Raw genomic sequence first — 20,140 nt, 5'->3', positions numbered from 1 at the left:
TCTGCTACCTCCACGTCTTCTCCTGCTGGAAGGTCTTCAGGGGCAGTGATATGCAAGGAGCTGTCATCTCCTATGATAACACCTTCTTCTGAAATCCCTTTTGAAAGACCCGCCTAAAGCTGTTTTATAGTTAACTTTTAATATAAGCAGAAGTACAGTCTAAAATAATGATGAAAAAGTATAATAAGCACATAAACTAGTAGTATAGTCATTTATCAAGTATTATGAACAGTACATAACTGTATGTGCTAGACTTCTATACCACTGGCAGTGCAGTAGGTTTGTTTACACCAGCGTCACAAACACCCGCGTAACATGTTGTGCTACAGTATTACAATGGCAACATCACTAGGTGATAGAAACTTTTCAGCACCATTATAATCTTATGGTGCCACTGTATATCCAGTCCTTCATTGACCAAAATGCGGTTATGCAGCACATAACTGTACTTCTTCTAAGCCCAATGGCTCCTCATTGCCCAAGTGGGAGAGCACACCAGACCACCCTTGTACCTCTCTACTAAGAAGGGGGAGTGGCAAAGGGCAGGTAGGCTGCTATGTCCACAGATGCATTTAAAGTAGGGGCTCAATGCAACACTGGGCCAATAAGAACATTCATCAAAGTTGATCAGCACCAGGTGGTGGGCATATCATAAGTTTGGCTTAAACCCTGTGTAATAAAACACAATTTTATGATCATGCTTTTTAGAGAAAGAATCAGTGACTGTGTGAAATTAGAGGCTAATTACTATCCAGAACATGGGTTAGGAAACAGTTATATGATCTACATGGCTTACTTGCTATCAGAAAGGATGGCTCTTTATAGAAAGCACATTAATAACATTACCTTTGTATTCATTATTCATATGTTCCTTTCCAGCAGCAATGTACATTAATTTTTAAAGTAAAATATATCAGCCTGTAAGAGCTGTAGAGGACTTTATGAAGAGAAAGTAGAGGCAATAGGAGATGATGAGGTTTAGGACACATTGCCCCAAAATATGGCACACTGACATTTGAGAAAACAGCAGAAGCAGGAAGGTCACTCTCACCTTCTCCTCACCCTTCTCCCCCGAAGCAGGTCATAAAACTCTCCTTCCAGAGGTGTCCTCCCAATACCCAGAGGAAAAGAACACCCTCATCTCTGATCAAAGAGATCAAACCCTGTTATCCTCCAATCACACTTGTGTAGACTGTCTATTTCTTCATCAAACACAGCACAAAAATACACAGGTTTCCCTGTTTCTTTGGGTCTTCATTTCTGAAGACTGCCGTGTAACTTAAAATTGACAGCAAATAAACGTCTACGCTTTTCTTTTATTAATCTTTTATTTTAGGGGCCTTAGCAATGAACCTTGTAATAGATGAGAAAGGACATTACTTTTTCTCCCCTACAGAGACAACTTTACTTGCAGAATTCTTGCTCTGTGGTTCTAAGGTAGAAAGCTAACTAATACTCAAAAGGATATTACATCCATGTACAAATGCATGTAAATATGCATACAAAAATGCACATATGCCAACATATATATAAACAGAATTTCTAATAACTGCAAAGCCTGCAGTAAAAGGTGAAAAAAAGATTAGATAAATAAATGCCTAAGGCAGTACTTGTCATATGTATGCCCAAAAAACAGTAATAAATGAAAACACTGAAATGCAAGAGAATGTGACTATTTCAGTCACCTGGAGAGTGCTGTGTTCACTAATGGGCCACAGGCAACGACAGTAACACCCATGACATTTATCTCAGACCATTTAATTAAACTATATGGCATGGGACATTTTTTACACAGCCATTCTGACACCAAGGCCATTTTGACTGGGCTTAAAGAAAACAAACCATTGAACTGTTTCGACTTTTAAAACATTATCCACTAACATGTGCTACAGACAGCTGACCTGATCCCTGATCCTCACCCTCCCATCCTGGGCCTGAAGAAGAGGTGGGGAGCAGTCTGCGGTGAGGGTCAAGGGGAGGTGGGGTCATGGGGAGGTGCAGGTCAGGAGTGCAGTAGGGCTCAGGGGTGTCTGCTGAACATACTGCTCGATACATTTTTTAAACATCAATTTTATACCATATGACATTGTAAAAACACATAAATTTGGAAACTCCTAGAAAAGTTTCAGGTAAAAATGGTAGAAAGTCTATTACAAATAGCAGCATGGACAGAAGTGGAGATTAAGTAAACAAATACCTTTTTAAAAAGAAGATATGTGTCCCAGAGCAGAGGTGACAATGCCACCCACAAATATGACCATTTCCCACATGCCTATGCACATGGACTGTGTAATATTCCATCCCATCCAAGGAAATTGCTTTAATGGAAAAGATATCACTTAAAATTTGGGTCAAACGCCCTGATCAATAAGTGAGACTTTGGGTCTGAAGGAGATAACCCTGAGATAACTGTGGGAAATCATGACAAAATGACATATAATTTTAGAAAAGGCAGTAAAGAAAAACATTTTAAGTTTGCTTGCTTGAAAGCTACATGAACTTGCATTTATGGGTGTTCCACTGATTGTACTTAACTTTAACAAGCATTGCCTTTAACAGTGAATACCTTAAAGTATTCAACAGTTAAGAAAGAGGAAAGACTATTAAAAATTATCCACAATGGCTAGGGAAATTTCCTGGCCTCTTTTCTTCTCCTAATGCCCAATGGCTGACCCATCAGTAGGTCTTCTCTGTTCTACTCCCCAGTATCTCTCAAATTCACTTCCTTCCAACCCCACCTGCACTCAAACTTGTCCCCACCCCATACCCTGGGCACCCTCCGTAGTGTGGCCAGAGTCACCTTTACAGGCTATACACCTCTCTCCAAAGCTTACAGCAAAAGAATTACATGGGAAAATTGTTCCAAAACACATTTACGGGGCTCATCTATTGACAGTCCAATTTTTAAATTCCAATTTAAAAAGTTGTAGCTTAAAAAAATTTTTTTAAGTTGTGGCTTAGTACTAAGGAACCTGAATTTTCAACATGGAATCCAGACAATTTTGATACATGCAGTCTTTAGAACCTATCTTGAGAAGTGCTCTTATTAGATTCAAACCCTTTATCATTTTCAAAACAAATCAAAAACACATGAAACTTAATATTTTTTAAAGACCCAGTAACAAATAACAAAGCCTGCTGATGACTATAATTACTTTCCACTCGGACTCGTTTCCTTAAATTAAGACACTAAATAAATTATGGTATGATTCACAAACACCCTCCAAAATGTTTAGGTAAAGTGAAGACTGACTATGACCTAAATATTCATAAGCATCCATATGACACTTTCTAAAGTTCCCTTGGTTCTAATAAAGTACTAATAAAGACAGCACTATGGCTAGAAAGACATCTGTGGACGTCTCTGGGGTTTCATCAAGCCTCACGAGTCTAAAAGAGTGATGTGAAGACAAAGGGGTCCTGCAGCAAGCAGAAGGTTCCTGCCGTCACTCAGCACCTCAGTTCGAGGAGGCAGAGATGGTTTGCCCACAGTGACAGCTGTCCTCTGCAGCTAGCTTACATGGCTTCACAAGTCAGACCTCTCTGTTCAAAGCAAGTTCACATCACTGTTGAAAAATCCTCAGTTTTCCTGTCCCTTAACAGGGCTCCTGCAAATCTTTACTATTCAAGCAATCTTGTAGGAAAAGTACTCGAATATACCTCATAAGATCCTAGTTGCTTTCCTGATTTCATCTCAGCAGTCTCAACACCTTCATAAGCTGGATGGAGCTAGAGAGAAGCAAAGCCAGAGCACTGGGAGCCACAGCGGGCAGAGCCAGCAGCACAGCCCTGTCTCCACAGCTCCCACCTGTCTGACCACAGCAGCCCCTGGCACAGAAACACTTGGAAGAGGGCCACTACCATATGGTAAGCACTCATTTGGATATTTTGAATTAAATAAAACATATTATTAACACTAATTTATCTGTTTAAGTTTTTTAAATGTGGCTATTATAAAATTTGAAATTGCATGTGATACACTATATTTCTGTGAGACAGTGCTAGCTTGCACTCTTACCTGTGAGATAAAAAATAAACTTGTTTTTGAGCTTCTGCACAGCAAAATAAACTATCAACAGAGTAGACAGACAAGCTTACAGGATGGGAGAACGTTTTTGCAAACTATACATCTAACAATGGTCTAATATCCAACACATATTAGTAACTTAAATCTACAAATTTGCAGAAAAAAAAAACAACAACAACCCCATTAAAAGTGGGCAAAGGACATGAACAGACACTTTTTAAAAGAAGACATACATGTGGCCAACAAGCATATGAGAAAAAAGCTCAACATCACTGATCATTAGAGAAATGCAAATCAAAATACAGTGAGATATCATCTCACACCAGTCAGAATGGCTATTATTAAAAAGTCAAAATAAAACATGCTGGCAAGGTTGTGGAGAAAAAAGAATGCTTACACACTGCTGGTGGGCATATAAATTGTTCAAACACTGTGAAAAGCAGTATGGCGATTCCTCAAAGAACTAAAAACAGAACTAACATTCAACCCAGCAATCCCATTACAGGGTATATACCCAAAGAAATGTAAATAACTCTATCATAAAGACACATGCACACATATGTTCACTGCAGCACTATTCGCAATAGAAGACATGAAATCAACCTAAATGTCCATCAATAGTAGACTGGGTTTTAAAAAATGTGCTATGTATACACCATGGAATACTATGCAGCCGTAAAAAAGAACAAGATCATATTCTTGGTGGGGACACGGATGGAGCTGAAGGCCATTATCCTTAGCAAACTACTGCAGGAACAGGAAAACCAAATACTGCATGTTCTCACTTGAAAGCGCAAGCTAAATGATGAGAACACATGGACACACAGAGGAAAACAACAGACACTGGGGCTTCCCAGAGGGTGGAGGGTGACAGGAGGGAGAAGATCAGGAAAAATAACTCATGGGTACTAGGCTTAATACCTGGATGATGAAATAATCGGAACAACAAACCCCGTGGCGTAAGTTCACCCATATAACAAACCTGCACGTGTACCCCTGAACTTTTAAAAGTTAAAAAAAGATGTTTTTAAGTACAGCATAGTTTCAAAGTGAATACAGGAAATGCCATTATTAATTGGAACACTTCAAGTGTTTCACGGATAAATATGTCTGTTAATGGTTCCAGGTAGAATTTTATTTATGCCTGGCACTTGTTCAATCTATAATTTTTTCTTTTCTGTGTGTGTGTGGTTTTTTTTTCAGGCTTTTGATAACTTTACAATTCGATTAGGAACTATCTCACCTTTTTCAAAGCACTCCGAAAATTAAATGGCACAAAAATCATCCATTCACTAAAGGCTTATAAAATGATGAAGAAAAAGAGCCTTTCAGAACTTTGTTTTCACAATTGTTACTAATGTTTTGTAACTGTTATTTCTGTGGTCACTAGCCTAGATTTTCTTGAATTAATTTTAATAATTTATATTTTCCTATAAAATTCATTTCATTATTTTTCCCATATCTTTTATCACGTTAAAAAGTCTTAAATTTAAGGAAAAATCTCCTCTCTAAAAGATATTTCATCTCTCATTTCTTACATTTTTAGGCGTGTCTTTCTTCTCTCCTTTATTCTTGATTAGCACTGGCAATCAATAACCATATTTTAAATTCATTAATTATATTGTTTATATACTGCTTAATTTTTTTATATTTATTAATTCCTTCCTCTATTTCTCCAGGTTCTTTTTTTTTTTTCCTGAGAAAGAACTGAATAATTAGCTGTTTTTTTCTTTCTTGCTTAAGGACAAAATTTCAGCATGATTTATAATTGTAATACTATTGCTAAGGTCAAAATAATCCATTCTCAAAGTTTCAGTTTATTTTTTTAATTCAAAAAGTTAAAAGGCATCATGTTGTTGTGTTTTATATTTCACCATAATTGGTTTTGGGGGTTTTGTTTGTATGTTTGCTTATTTCTACAAGAGGTAGGGTTGCATGGTGACAGTGGTGGTAAGGGTGCAGGGAGGAGATTATCAACCTTTCCTGGAGTAATCCTAAATGTCATGACAATGGAGTTCTTAAACTAGCACTGAAATAAAAAAGAGCTAGCCCCAGTCAAAAAAAAAATCAAATTAAATATATTTTACTATGAGCTTGATTTCAACAATCCCATTTGTAAGTAATAACTATAACACCACTAGACATGGATGAAGGCTACGGGTCACTAAAAACAATATGCATATATGAGACAGCTTAGTTTTTAAAATCATAAGCTCAGCTGGGTGCAGTGGCTTACACCTGTAATCCCAGAATTTTGGGAGGCCAAGGCAGGAAGATCACTTGAGCTCAGGAATTCAAGACCAGCCTAGGCAATATAGCAAGACCTGTCTCTACAAAAATGTAAAAACTAGCCAGGAGTGGTCACACACACACCTGTAGTCCCAGCTACTCAGGAGGCTGAGGTGGGAGGATCGCTTGAGCCCAGGGAGCAGAGGCTATAGTGAGCCAAGATCAGGCCACTGCACTCCAGCCTGGGCAACACAGCAAGAGCCTGTCTCAAAAAAGTAAAATAAAATCATAGACTAAAGAAAATTAGACAAACCAATGTGTTTTGTAAAACTTTAAGGATTCAAAAGCTGACAGATTTCTGAAAGCACATTGTTTAGCGAAATCTCTTTTTTGGTCCTCATACGAAATAACTAGATTATCATAGGAAATACCCATTAATCAAACCTAAAAAGTAACACATTTACAAATCACAGTATTAATTACACAGGCAAAACCTTCCTTCTATGATGTTTCCTTTTGTTTTTTCTTTTTTGGACACAGGGTCTCACTCTGTCACCTAGGTTGGAGGGCAGTTATGCGATCTTTGCTCACTGCAACTTTCACGTCTCAGGCTCAAGTGATCCTCCCACCTCAGCCTCCAGAGTAGCTGGGACTACAAGCAGGTGCCACTACCCCCGGCTAATTTTTTGTATTTTTTTTGTGGAGATGAGGTTTTGCCACGTTGCCCAGTCTGATCTCAAACTACTGAGCTCATGCAATCCGCCTGCCTGGCCTCCCAGTGTGCTGGGATTACAAGCTACAATGTTTCTTGAATTTGCACATCATCCATGTTCCCTGGCTAAACCAATGTCCAGGTTTCCTATATTTATATATTACTTGAATAAAGTAACATTAATTTGCTCATTTTCTGACAGATTTTTCAAACTGTTGGGGGCAGCGATAAAGAAATATGGGCAGTGATTGGAAGACTAAAAGTATCCCCCGACTCCATCATAATCCTTACATTAAATGGTGAATTCAGGAATTAGTTTTCTTTTTCTACTCATGTATACTCATGAATTTGTGCAGCACAGAAGCGGATTCATACACACAAAGCAATTACTAGAAATTCTGACTATATTGAGTACAAATTTTACTTTTTAGTTTTGTTTGGAAAAATTCCAGACACTAAAAAATCAGAAGCAGCTTGACTATATACTAAAGTCAATACCCAATTCACATTCTAGATTATAGTTGTATTGTAACTGACACTTGATATAATCCACTAGAACACAAATCTTTTGGCCATTCTCTTTGTACTGTCCTGCATAGTTCAAGTTATATTAAGAGTTGTGAGCACACAACTCTGGCAATATCCTTGTGAAATGGATTCACCAATGTAATTTTACCTTAACAACGAACTAGGGAAGTGGAAAAGAAAGTGTGACTACTGGGGTCACTGAGGAATCTGTGGCTGTGCAAAGCAAATTTAGTGTGGAATTCCTCTTAAAAAAGTCACATGACTTCTAAAACCTGAATTATATTCAAATCATTCACATAATTTTGTTTTTTCTTTTTTTTGAGACGGAGTTTCACTCTTGTTGCCCAGGCTGGGCAGTGCAGTGATGTGATCTCAGCTCGCTGCCACCTCCGCCTCCTGGGTTCCAGCGATTCTCCTGCCTCAGCCTCCTGAGTAGCTGGGATTACAGGTGTGCACCACCTTGCCCATCTAATTTTCGTAATTTTAGTAGAGATGGGGTCTCGCCATGTTGGCCAGGCTGGTCTCAAACTCCTGACCTCAGGTGATCCACCAGCCTCAGTCTCCCAAAGTGCTGGGATTACAGGCATGAGCCACTGCACTCAGCCCATTCACACAATTTTTAAGCATAAAATTACATAAAGAATATACATATTAAATATTTTTTTAAATGCACTGTCACCATTTAAAGGAAATTCCACAAGGAAATTACATGTAGTGTTAGAAAACTTGGCAAAGTTTGATAACTAGATTTTGGATTCCAGATACTTTTAGATGAAGCTATATCAATGTTTCCATAATGCTTATACCCTTGGGTTCATACTGAGTAACAGCACTAAAAAATGTATGGTGCAATCACTCTGAAAACTAGCATTCAAGAAGTCAACAGCCATTATTCATGTGTACACATTCTCACGTGCTAACAGTCTCTGATGACCAAGAGGAACCTCATCATTCAAACTGCAAAGATCAAAAAACTGGTTAAGCTTTTTACGTCCTGTATGAGAGATCTTTCCCTACCTTAAGGTTATGAAAATATTCTACTCTATCATGTTTTAGAAGGCTAATTATTTTTTCTTTCACATTCTATAATCTATGTAGAAATGTTATAGATGGTATAAGAATTTTTTCCATATGGCCAGCATCAATTATTAAAAAGATAAGTCCTTCCCAAGGCACTATACAAAGTCCTTAATACTCTGTTCCACTGGTCTATATGTTACTCTCAGGCCAATGCCTCACTGTTTTAATTAATATGACTTAAAATAAATTTTACTAACCACCTGAGCAGTTCTTCCCCCATGCTATGTTTTCCTTCAAGACTGTATTGACAATTCTTGTCCCTTTGCATTTACATATATATTTTGTAATCAACTTATCAATGTACATATTCACATATACATCTGCTGAATTGCTTATAAATCTATAGATGAATTAGGGGAGCTACATATTAGTGATATTGAGTCTTCCCACTGACCACCATCATATTACCTACTTTCTCTTAAGTCTTCTATAATTTCCTCTCAATAATGTTTTTCTTCTTGTGATCTTGCATATTTTTTACTGCTTCTAATTGATATTTTATGCTATCATAAACAGCATATTTTCAAATTTTTCTTTTCTGTTTGTTGTTACCCTATAGAAATACAACTGATTTTATCCACTGTATTGACTTTGCATCCAGCAATATTTCTATTAAGGACTGAATGTTTGTTTCCTCTCCTAAAATAACAATATGGGGATGGAGATAGGCCTTTGGGAGGTAAGCAGGGTTAGATGAGGCATGAGGGTGGGGGCCTCCACATGGGATTCGTGCCCTTATGAGAAGACACACCAGAGAGCTTACTCCCTCTCTCCCTGCCACATGGTGCCACATGGGGACACGACAAGGAAGGAAGCAAGCCCTCAACAAGAACTGAATTTGCCTTGATCTTGTGACTTCCCAGCCTCCAGAACTGCAAAAGTAAAAACTTCTGTTGTTTAAGACACCCAGTGTGCAGTATTTTGTTATGGCAACCTGAGCTAAGATTAATGCCAAAAATTATGTATTATTCCAGTAATTTATCTATAGATTCATTAGGAATTTCCTTTGTTTACAATCATATTTATCTGCAAATATGAGAGATTTCTTCCTGAGATCATATTTTGTTTACTTATATGCCTAAATGTATTGGGTATGTCCTCCATTCCAATGTCAAATACATATGGTGTTAGAAGGCAACGCTGTCTCATTTGCTGTATCAGAAAGATTTTTATAATTAAGTAGAATATTCTTTACACACATTCTTAGCACCGCGGTACTAAGCAGAATAATCTCCCCCAACACAAATGTTCATGTTCTAGTCCTCAGAACCTGTTACTACGTTATACCTCAAAGCAAAAGGGACTCTGCATATGTGATCAAGGTAAGGATCTTAAGATGGGGAGCTTGCCCTGGATTATTACCCAGATGGGCCCAGTGGAATCACTAGGGTCCTTTTAAGGGAAAGAGGGAGGTAGTAGGGCCAGAGTCAGGGAAGGTGCTGTGATGACAGATAAAAACGTTAGAGCGATGCTTCAAAACCGCACAACAACATGGAGACTGAACAACCTGCTCCTGAATGACCACTGGGTACATAACGAAATAAAGGCAGAAATAAAGATGTTCTTTGAAACCAATGAGAACAAAGACACAATGGACCAGAATCTCTGGGACACATGTAAAGCAGTGTGTAGAGGGAAATTTATAGCACTAAATGCCCACAAGAGAAAGCAGAAAACATCTAAAATCAACACCCTAACATCTCAATTAACAGAACTAGAGAAGCAAGAGCAAACAAATTCAAAAGCTAGCAGAAAGCAAGAAATAACTAAGATCAGAGCAAAACTGAAAGACATAGAGACACAAAAAACCCTTCAAAAAAATCACTGAAACCAGGAGCTGGTTTTTGGAAAAGATCAAAATTGATAGACTGCTAGCAAGGCTAATAAGGAAGAAAAGAGAGAAGAATCGAATAGACGTGATAAAAAAATGATAGAGGGGATATCACCACCGATCCCAAAGAAATACAAACTACCATCAGAGAATACTATCAACACCTCTACACAAATAAACTGGAACATCTAGAAGAAATAGGATAAATTCCTGGACACATACACCCTCCTAAGACCAAACCAGGAAGAAGTTGAATCTCTGAATAGACCAATAACAGGCTCTGAAATTGAGGCAATAATTAATAGACTACCAACCAAAAAAAGTCCAGGACCAGACAGATTCACAGCCGAATTCTACCAGAGGTACAAGGAGGAGCTGGTACCATTCCTTCTGAAACTATTCCAATGATTAGAAAAAGACGGAATCCTCCCTAACTCATTTTATGAGGCCAGCATCATCCTAATACCAAAGCGTAGCAGAGACACAACGAAAAAAGAGAATTTTAGACCAATATCCCTGATGAACATCAATGTGAAAAACCTCAATAAAATACTGGCAAACCGAATCCAGCAGCACATCAAAAAGTTTATCCACCACAATCAAGTCGGCTTCATCCCTGGGATGCAAGGCTGGTTCAACATACGCAAATCAATAAACGTAATCCATCACATAAACAGAACCAACAACAAAAACCACATGATGATCTCAATAGATGCAAAAAAGGCCTTCGACAAAATTCAACAGCCCTTCATCCTAAAAACTATCAATAAACTAGGTATTGATGGAAAACACTGCATTTTCTCACTCATAGGTGGGAAATGAATGAGAACACTTGGACACAGGGCGGGGAACATCACACACCGGGGCCTGTCGTAGGGTGTGGGGCTGGGGGAGGGATAGTATTAGGAGAAATATCTAATGTAAATAACGAGTTGATGGGTGTAGCAAACCAACGCGGCACATGTATACCTAGGTAACAAACCTGTACGTTGTACACATGTACCCTAGAACTTAAAGTACAATTAAAAAAAACAAAAAAGGTTAGAGTGATGCAAGGACCATGAGCCGAGGAATGTAGGCAGCCTCTAACGCTTCAATAGGCAATGAAATACATTCTCCCCTGGAGCCTCTAGAAGGACACCGCTTGCCAGTGTCACCTATGTTGGCTTCAGGTCTCCTGTAAGAACCATAAGACAATAAGTTTTTGTTGTTTTAAGCCACTAGGTTTGTAGTTATTTGGTAGAGCAGCAGTAGAAAACATATATATGGCAGATTTTTTAAGTTCCTTTATTATCAATTTTCTGCTTCTGGTAAAAGCAGCATATAATTTTTCATCTTTATTTAGATAACATGGTAAAATACATTAATTGATTTTAAAATGTTAAACCATCTATATATTCCGGGAATAAACTCAATTGGCTAATATTATGTTAGGCTTATTATATATAACTGGCTTTTATTTGCAGGATTTTTTGTGGGGTTTTTTGGTATGAAGGTTCATAAGTGAGATTGGTCTGTGATGTTCCTTTCTCTAACTATTCTCACTAACTTGTACCACTTTATAAAGGAAGTTGAGGAGTATTCCCTATTTGTGTATTCTTCGGAAGAATATGTTTAAGTCTGATGCCATATACCCTAATCTAAGCATATATTAAACCACATGATTTGGCCCTTAGCTAAAGTGATAATTGTGTTGTTCAAATCTTCCTTCTTTTCCATCTGCTTCTAGCAGGTATTAAGAAAAGTGGGCTGGCCGGGTGCAGTGGCTCACGCCTGTAATGCCAGCACTTTGGGAGGCCTAGGCGGGCAGATCACGAGGTCAGGAGTTCAAGACCAGCCTGGCCAACATGGTGAAACCCCATCCCTACTAAAAATACAAAAATTAGTCAGGCGTGGTGGCAAGCACCTGTAATCCCAGCTACATGGGAGGCTGAGGCAGGAGAATTGCTTGAACCTGGGAGGTGGAGGTTGCAGTGAGCCAAGATTGCACCACTGCACTCCAGCCTGGGTGACAGAGCAAGACTCTGTCTCAAAAAAAAAAAAAAACAGAAAAGAAAAATAGGCTAAAATCTCCTGCTATGTTTGTAATTTGCCTACTTCACCTTTTAGTTCAGTCAACTTCTGCTTTATATGGTTTGATGCTAGGTTAAATGGAGACAAATTTAGAATTGTTCTCTTCCTAAGAATTGAATCTTTATATTACAAAGTATCTTTCTTTACCGGTAGTAGCACTTTTAGCTTTAAAGTCTCTGTATTTTCTGATATTTAAGACTTCTGAAAAGAAGTTATCTCTAAGCTGAAAGTTAAAGGATGGGAAGAAGTCTGTTGGGTAAACAGAGAGAAAAACCTCCACACAGCAAGGTGTGCTTGGTCCTGACAAGGTCCTGAAGGCAAAGGGAATACGGCTCTTTCATGGAACTGAAATATCTTTGCCATCTAAAATCTGTGAGTAAGAACAACAGTCTCCACCTTACACTCCTTCCTTGGTAACAGCCAGAGTCCTAATTTTGTTCTGGTATTCACTCTTCCAGGTGGTCAGGAAACACATGGTCTAGACCAAGAGCATAGATTATTATGGTTGCAAGACAATTGTAAGAATTCTCTTCCCCCAGCCAGTGGAATAGAATACAGGATAAACTTTTAAAAAAGGTTTTCTCCTCTAATACCATCATGGGGAAAAAATCCAGATATCTGGAGCTGTAGCAACCACTTTGTAAGAATGAGGAAACTAGCCCTAGGACCAAGATAATACAATAAGACTGTCAGGCCCAAACAATAGAAAGAGCCTCTGTCCACACTAACACTGCTGACCTAGACCTGTGTCCAACTTTCTGCTTTATAAGCTTATAAACTTCTCATCGTTAGGAAATTTTTAGCTAAGTTTTTTCTGCTTCTTGCAACTGATGCAAGATCCTTACATACCACTTTTTGATTGTTTTTTAAAATTCCCAATGTTAAATAATAAGAGATTGCTGAAGAATATTTCCAAAATTGTATAATCTACACAAGAAAATATATATTTTTTACTGTTTCCCCATCCATTGATACATACATATTACATAATTGCCCAAAATATTTAGAAATGTAAATTTTACATTATCAAAAAATAGGCCTTATATAAAACGTAAATGGTAAATATATAACCATTTGTAAATGGTCAAATATATAACCATTCTATAATCCTTAAAAATTAATAGTCTTACAGTGATTCTATTTGAAAGTACAGTTTCCATGTCTGGTCTTGACAAAGGGAAAGTACAATATATTAAGAAATAAGACATAAAAATGAATGTAACTAAATCCCAGGAAAACAACCACACAAATGGCATACACACAATGCAGCCTAGAATGAGACATTTCAAAATTAAAGCTCTTATGGCTTTTCTGAGATTTTTAAACAAATTAGCAAGTATAAAAAGAAATTAAAATTTTTACATTTTTCATTATTTTCCACATTCAAACCTACACTTATTAACTTTTTATAGTTGTCCTATCAAATTTTGCATCATAATAGTTCAAAGGAGAAAATTATAGAAGAGTGAGACATACATTATCTAATAAGGTACTTATTCAACATACTAAAATTTCACAGTACGGAATTTTGAGAAATAAGGGATTAAACACACTGAGAAAAATTTTTTCCAGTTCCTATATGATCAAGCAGAAACCTTTGATTTTTTAAACTATAATCAAGAAAATAAAGATAAAATATTTCTAATAATGGATATGCACTGCTAACTAGGTTAACATTATGTTAACTAAGTAAATAGTTGGGCAATTCTCTAGGCAAATTAAGCAGAGTTTACTTTTCCTCCTATTACATACACAATTATATAACACAAGAGTTGTTAGCAGGTCAAATGTTTCAATATATAAAAGAAAGCATTCTAATTCCTATAAAAACCACATCAAATGTGCTCACTGAAAATTCAGAATAAATTATATTCATGAAAGACACTAAAGTTACAAACGAATACATTCATTTATCAGGGAAAATGAAGCAAGAGTTGTAAACCTCCACTGCAGGGTGTTAGGAAGCAGAAATTTCATTATTTCTTCAGCCCGAAATGTAACCTTTATAGATGTCTTCTTCACAAGAAACATCTGCGGGTATTAAAAAGGAAGATATCCAGAAGAGTCCTCTCCAGAAGAAATTTTAAAAGACCTATTTTTTAATTGCCCACATATAGTAACTATAAACCATGAATGACATCTAAAAACAAACAAACAACAATAACAAAACTAGCTAATGGCATCTGAGATCATCAAATGTGGGAAGATTCTGGAAGGGAAGTGACACTTGCAATAAAGATAAAGGAATAGCTCTAGTGAATTTCCTAATTTTTATGAATTTGCAAGCTCCACAGATACCAAAATCTCCAATAGAAAACCCATTGTCTTACTGGCTTGAAAAACCAAAGGACAGAGTTTAAGGCAACCATAGCTATTGGAAATGAGGTTGGCAATAATAGTGAATCCCAGCAAAGAGACAGACCTAGAGAAGATGATGCATAAATTCTGTGTATAAACTCTGCCCAAATCTCTGGCTGACATTTAAACCAGACTAAGACTAAAACAAATGAAGTATGATTTCAGTTACCACCCATGAGTCTGAGTTTGCAGTCTGAGTCACCAAAATTAATTTTTTACCCAGGGGGAAAAAAAAAAACCATTGTTGGAACAAATGTAACAGAATCCAGGAAAACAAAAACAAAACAAAACAAAAAAACCACATGATCCATTTTCAGAAGAAAATCAATGAAGAGTGACCCCTGACCCTGAGTAGACCCAGATGTTGAAATTAGCAGAGAAGGATCTTCAACCAGCTGCTATAAGTTTCATCAAGGTTATACAGAAAAATATGCCCATGATGAATGAAAAGAATATCATCAGAAAAAAATCTGTTGTAAAAAAGAATCTAATAAAAATTCTAAAACTAAAAAACATCATACGGATATAAAATCGACATTGTTAAGCAGCAAATGGGTTTAGCAGATTGGTAATGACAGAGTCAGTAAAGACTTTCCTGTAAAGATACAGCGATAAAAACTACTGAATCTGAGGAATGGAGAGAAAATGTATCAAACAAAATGAAGAGATCTTAAGAACCTGTGGGACAATATTATAACATTCTTGTAATTGGGCTCCCAGAGAAGAAAAAAAGAGAGACAGAGAGAGAGAATGAGGCAGAAGACATATATTTCCCTAAAAGGATATAAGTCATAAATCTACAGATTCATAAAGGTCAGCAAATCCCAAACAGGATAAATACAAAGAAAGCCACACATAGGCATGTCAGTCAAATGACCATCAACAATGAAGAAAATCACCTAATTGTTGGCTGGTCCACTATTTACTATATGACATTCACAGTCTTCCTACTTACTATCATGTCTGGCCATGATGCTTCTGGTATTTGTACAGTCCAGAATCTTGCCCTAAGGATGTCAAATTACTGTATTCTCTTTCTTAACCAATTTTTCCCTTAACCTCATAGGTTAGCATTTAGGGCTGAGTGGTTAATGGAGAAAACACTAAATTGGACTCCCCTTGGTTTATATTTCTTGCCACATTACCGAAAAAGGACTAACTAACTCTGCGGATTAGGCACAGAACTGTAGATTAAATATCAGGATAGTCAGTATAGCACAGTGGTTATTAGGCTGGGGTTTAGAGTCAAGTGTGTTTAAATCTTAGTTTTGTGATTTTCTTAGCTGCCTCAAAATCATGCCCCAAAATACCTACTATGATTCCTGTTATGAAGATTAAATGCTTAGCACTGTCCCTGGCACAGAGAAATGCCCAATACTTGCTTGAAATTAATACTCATCATTGTAATTTTTCAGTTTAAAGAAAAGACCAAAGCATTCCACTTTATTTTTAATAATTAATACATCTAATCATTAACATGTCATAAATGAATGTAAGACATCATCAATGTAAGATAAGATTTTATTTTATGTTCCACACAGAAAGAAAGAATGTTGCCAGCTGAACCAAAACATTCTACTGCTTGTATGTCACCATATAAGAAACATATGTCTCCTGATTCCAGAGGTAATAACAAGTACATCTTATTAAATAAGACACATATAACTCCTTCAATTATCACAAATTAAGCTCTACAAGATAGATACTATTATCCCTAATTTTCAAGTGAAGAAATTGAGGTCCACAAAGTTAAGTAAGTCCCTAAATTACAAAGGTGGTAAACAGTAAGGCAGGATTCAAAGGCAGGCAAACTGGTTTCAGAGCTCTTGCTATTAGCCACTGCATATGTAAGTACCTCTGTTTTTCTTGAGTTCCATCTTTTTATTAACTTTGAATGTTCACCAATACCACAAGCCTCAAATCTGCACAAGAATAATGTCAGACTCTGACAGATGTAAAAGAGGGCCATTCCATGCTGTGAGATACAAAATGTGGTATCTATTATTTATTACAAATTTCAACACAAGAGACCATGGTTTTCAACCCTGGCTACCCATCAGAATCACTTCAGGTGCTTAAAAAAATCATAGATGCCAGGAAATAACCCCAGACTTACTAAATCAAAATCTCCAGGATTGGAATATAGAGATATGCACATACTTTAATGCTCCAAAAGTCACTCTGCCACATGGCTGGACTTGAGGACCAATCAATCTTGACCAACCAATCTTGTTTTAGAGTAATTTTTTTTCCATTGGTATACTCTCTGTTACTCTTACTACCATTAATCTGCAACCAGGTAATAAAAAGTTCACTCTACACCAACCAAAAGTGTTCTGATGTTAATATGATCTTAATTTAACCTCATTATATTTTTTAAAATAAAAAAAATGTATTACTGGTATATTTGAGACTGCTGAGAAAGGGAATTTCCATTTCTGTATAAATACAGCATTACTGCCCATTTAATATGAATACACTGAAATGATCAAAATGTGGCAGTTCCTAGCCTGATGAGGAAAATGAAACAAAGTGCTTTTGAATAAAACAATGTCTTTGTCAAACTACCACCTCAGTGACAAACACTGAAAGTGCCTGCTTGGTAATGCCTTCCCAGGCCACCAGCCTTACTTCCTAAGGACATCATCCCTCTCTCAACCACAGCACATGGCAAAATACAGTGATGTGCTTCTGTGTTTATCTCACCCACTGATACTATCATGAGACCCTCCCAGGGAGAGATCTCATGATAATATCTTCTATATGTAGTTCAGTGTCAGAACAGAGTAGAAACTCAACAAATAAGTACTAAATGAATGAACAAATTCTTCCTCTAATTCATACTTCACACTTACATCAGTGTTTTACATATATGTACACACATATTTTTAATAGAACTTAATTTCCCCAACTTCTTCTTTTTCCAAGTACATCTCTAGGTGAAAACCTCACACTTTAATTGCCTGTAATGTTGAATTACTCATGTCTTTGTTACACAGTCTTGCCAAGAAATTAACAATTCCACCAATATCTCTTCTCAAAATCATACTCTTCCTTCAAAACACAAATTAAACTGCATCTCTTCCATTTAAACTTGCCTGACTCCCTCAAATAAAGTGTCACTTTAATCATCTGCTATAGTAAAATTGAAGAAATAAATGCAGGGAAGTATGGAGAAATAATTCATGGAATTCTTTTTATTTTTCAGAGTACTGGGGATCAATATCGGACTACAGCCACACTGTCCAGCAGAACTTTCTGTGGTAATAGAAATATTCTGTATCAATGCTGTCCAATAGCCACATGTGGCTAATGAGTACTTAACACGTAGCTAGTGAAGTTTAAGGGCTAAATTTTTCATTTCATTTGGCTTTAATTAATTAAAATATAAATCAAAATAGTGCACATGACAACCACCTTGGGCAGCACAGGTCTAGAGGCACTTCGGGGTACACCACAGAGAAACATCTCCAGCTTCAACCCACTCAATCTTTATATTAGCATTAATACCTCACATCAAGTGTTTCAATGATAAAAAGCTGAAAAGGGGCTAGGCACAGTGGCTCATGCCTATAATCCCAGCACTTTGGAAGGCCAAGGCAGGCGGATCACTTGAGGTCAGGGTCTGAGACCATTCTGGCCAACATGATGAAACCCTGTCTCCACTAAAAATACAAAAATCAGCCAGGCGTGGTGGCATGTACCTGTAATTCCAGCTACTGAGGAGAATCACTTGAACCTGGGAGGCAGAGGTTGCAGTGAGCCAAGATGGCATCACTGCACTCCAGCCTATGTGACAGAGTAAGACTCAAAAAAAAAAAAAAAAGCTGAAAAGAGAAGTTAATGCATTAGAAGGAGGAAAAATGTCCCTAAAAAAGATACTGGTGCCAAGATACCAGTACCAGTGGTATCTAGCACATTTAATAAAAATGAGTAAAAAGAGACTAAAACACCAAACCCCCAAAACAAGCCAAAACCCTCATGAGAGTGTAGAGCTATCCGAAGGTAGAAAAGAATATCTTGAGAGGTAGAGAGTTCCATATAACCCAAGATGTTCAAGAATCTCTCCAACTACCATATTCAGGATTCCTGGGAAGGGATGTGGAGCCTGGGGGCAATGTGTGGAATAGCAACCACCAAAGTCTAAGCGTGGAAGTCCAGCAGAGATCAACGGAGTCAAGACAGAAGAATCTGCTTTTCTAAATATTGTCATGTGAGTCAGAGCGACGGCTGCGAAGGAGATCCAGACCTTCCGACCCTCCGATCCATTCTGCCCACTAGACTAGGGGCATCCATCACACATTTCAAAGTTGTTTAAAAGGTCCTAGATTTCAGCTAAAATTGCTGGCAGTGATGTCCATTAAACATGTCATCAGGCCAGGTGGCACCTGTAATCCCAACAATTTGGGGGGCCAAGGTGAGCAGATTGCCTGAGTTCAGGAGTTCAACACCAGCCTGGCCAACATGGTGAAACCCCATCTCTATTAAAAACACAAAAATTAGCTGGGTGTGGTGGCGGGTGCCTGTAATCCCAGCTACTTGGAAGGCTAAGCCAGGAGAATCTCTTGAACCTGGGAGGTGGAGGTTATAGTGAGCCGAGATCACGCCTCTGCACTCCAGCCTGGGCGACAGAGCGAGCCTCTGTCTCAAAAAAAAAAAAAAAAAAAAAAAAAAAAGTCATCATGCCCAGCGTTTCTTTATGAACCCAAAAGAAGTGTATATTTGAAAATATGTAATTTATTTGAACTATTGTTTTTTTAATTTGAGGCATATTAAAAATCTGATTAGAATATTAGAAAATATTTCACAGTTTTGCCTACAGAGCTCATTATCATCCCCTTAAGTGATGTTTTAGAAAATTATTCACTTATTTAGCAAGACTTAAAAATGCACTACTGTTCAACTCCTAAAGAAAAAAAAATGTATTTAATCCTTAAATACTTTTTAAACTTACCAACCCCAAATATATAATAAATAATTCTGATAGAGTGAAGCTCAGAGACACTGGCCCCCACAAATTTGCATAGTAATAAATATAATCTTCTAAATGAAAGTAGGACTGCCCCATTCTCAACCTTGGTATTAGAATCTACCTTTTGAATTTCTTTACATTTATGAAATAAGCTTTATTAACGAAATGACAACAAATAATATAACCACATTTTCAAAATAAAAAAAATACATAAGCAAATAATAAACCTCCCTCATTTTTTCACTAAGCTACGTTTTCCTTTCTTCAAAACTGTTCTCTGTTGTCATTAAACCACAGAAGGGACATCAGTGACACAAACACCGACGTTTG

General features: G+C 37.2%; 1 long non-coding RNA gene across 1 annotated transcript in view; it reads left to right on the top strand.

The window, feature by feature from the left end:
• Window positions 1–18,075, top strand: part of LOC115931745 (uncharacterized) — an 89,320-nt gene extending 71,245 nt beyond the window's left edge. Inside the window, exons 3-4 of the long non-coding RNA XR_010131547.1 lie at window positions 16,380–16,464; window positions 18,047–18,075. This is a non-coding gene — a long non-coding RNA (uncharacterized lncRNA). The remainder of the gene's footprint in view (window positions 1–16,379; window positions 16,465–18,046) is intronic.
• Window positions 18,076–20,140: the final 2,065 nt, after the last annotated feature.

Source organism: Gorilla gorilla, chromosome 18, assembly GCF_029281585.2.
Source record: "Gorilla gorilla gorilla isolate KB3781 chromosome 18, NHGRI_mGorGor1-v2.1_pri, whole genome shotgun sequence".
Taxonomy (NCBI): domain Eukaryota; kingdom Metazoa; phylum Chordata; class Mammalia; order Primates; family Hominidae; genus Gorilla; species Gorilla gorilla.
The sequence above is the reverse complement of the archived record's forward strand: the minus strand, read 5'-3'. Positions and strand labels throughout refer to the sequence as shown.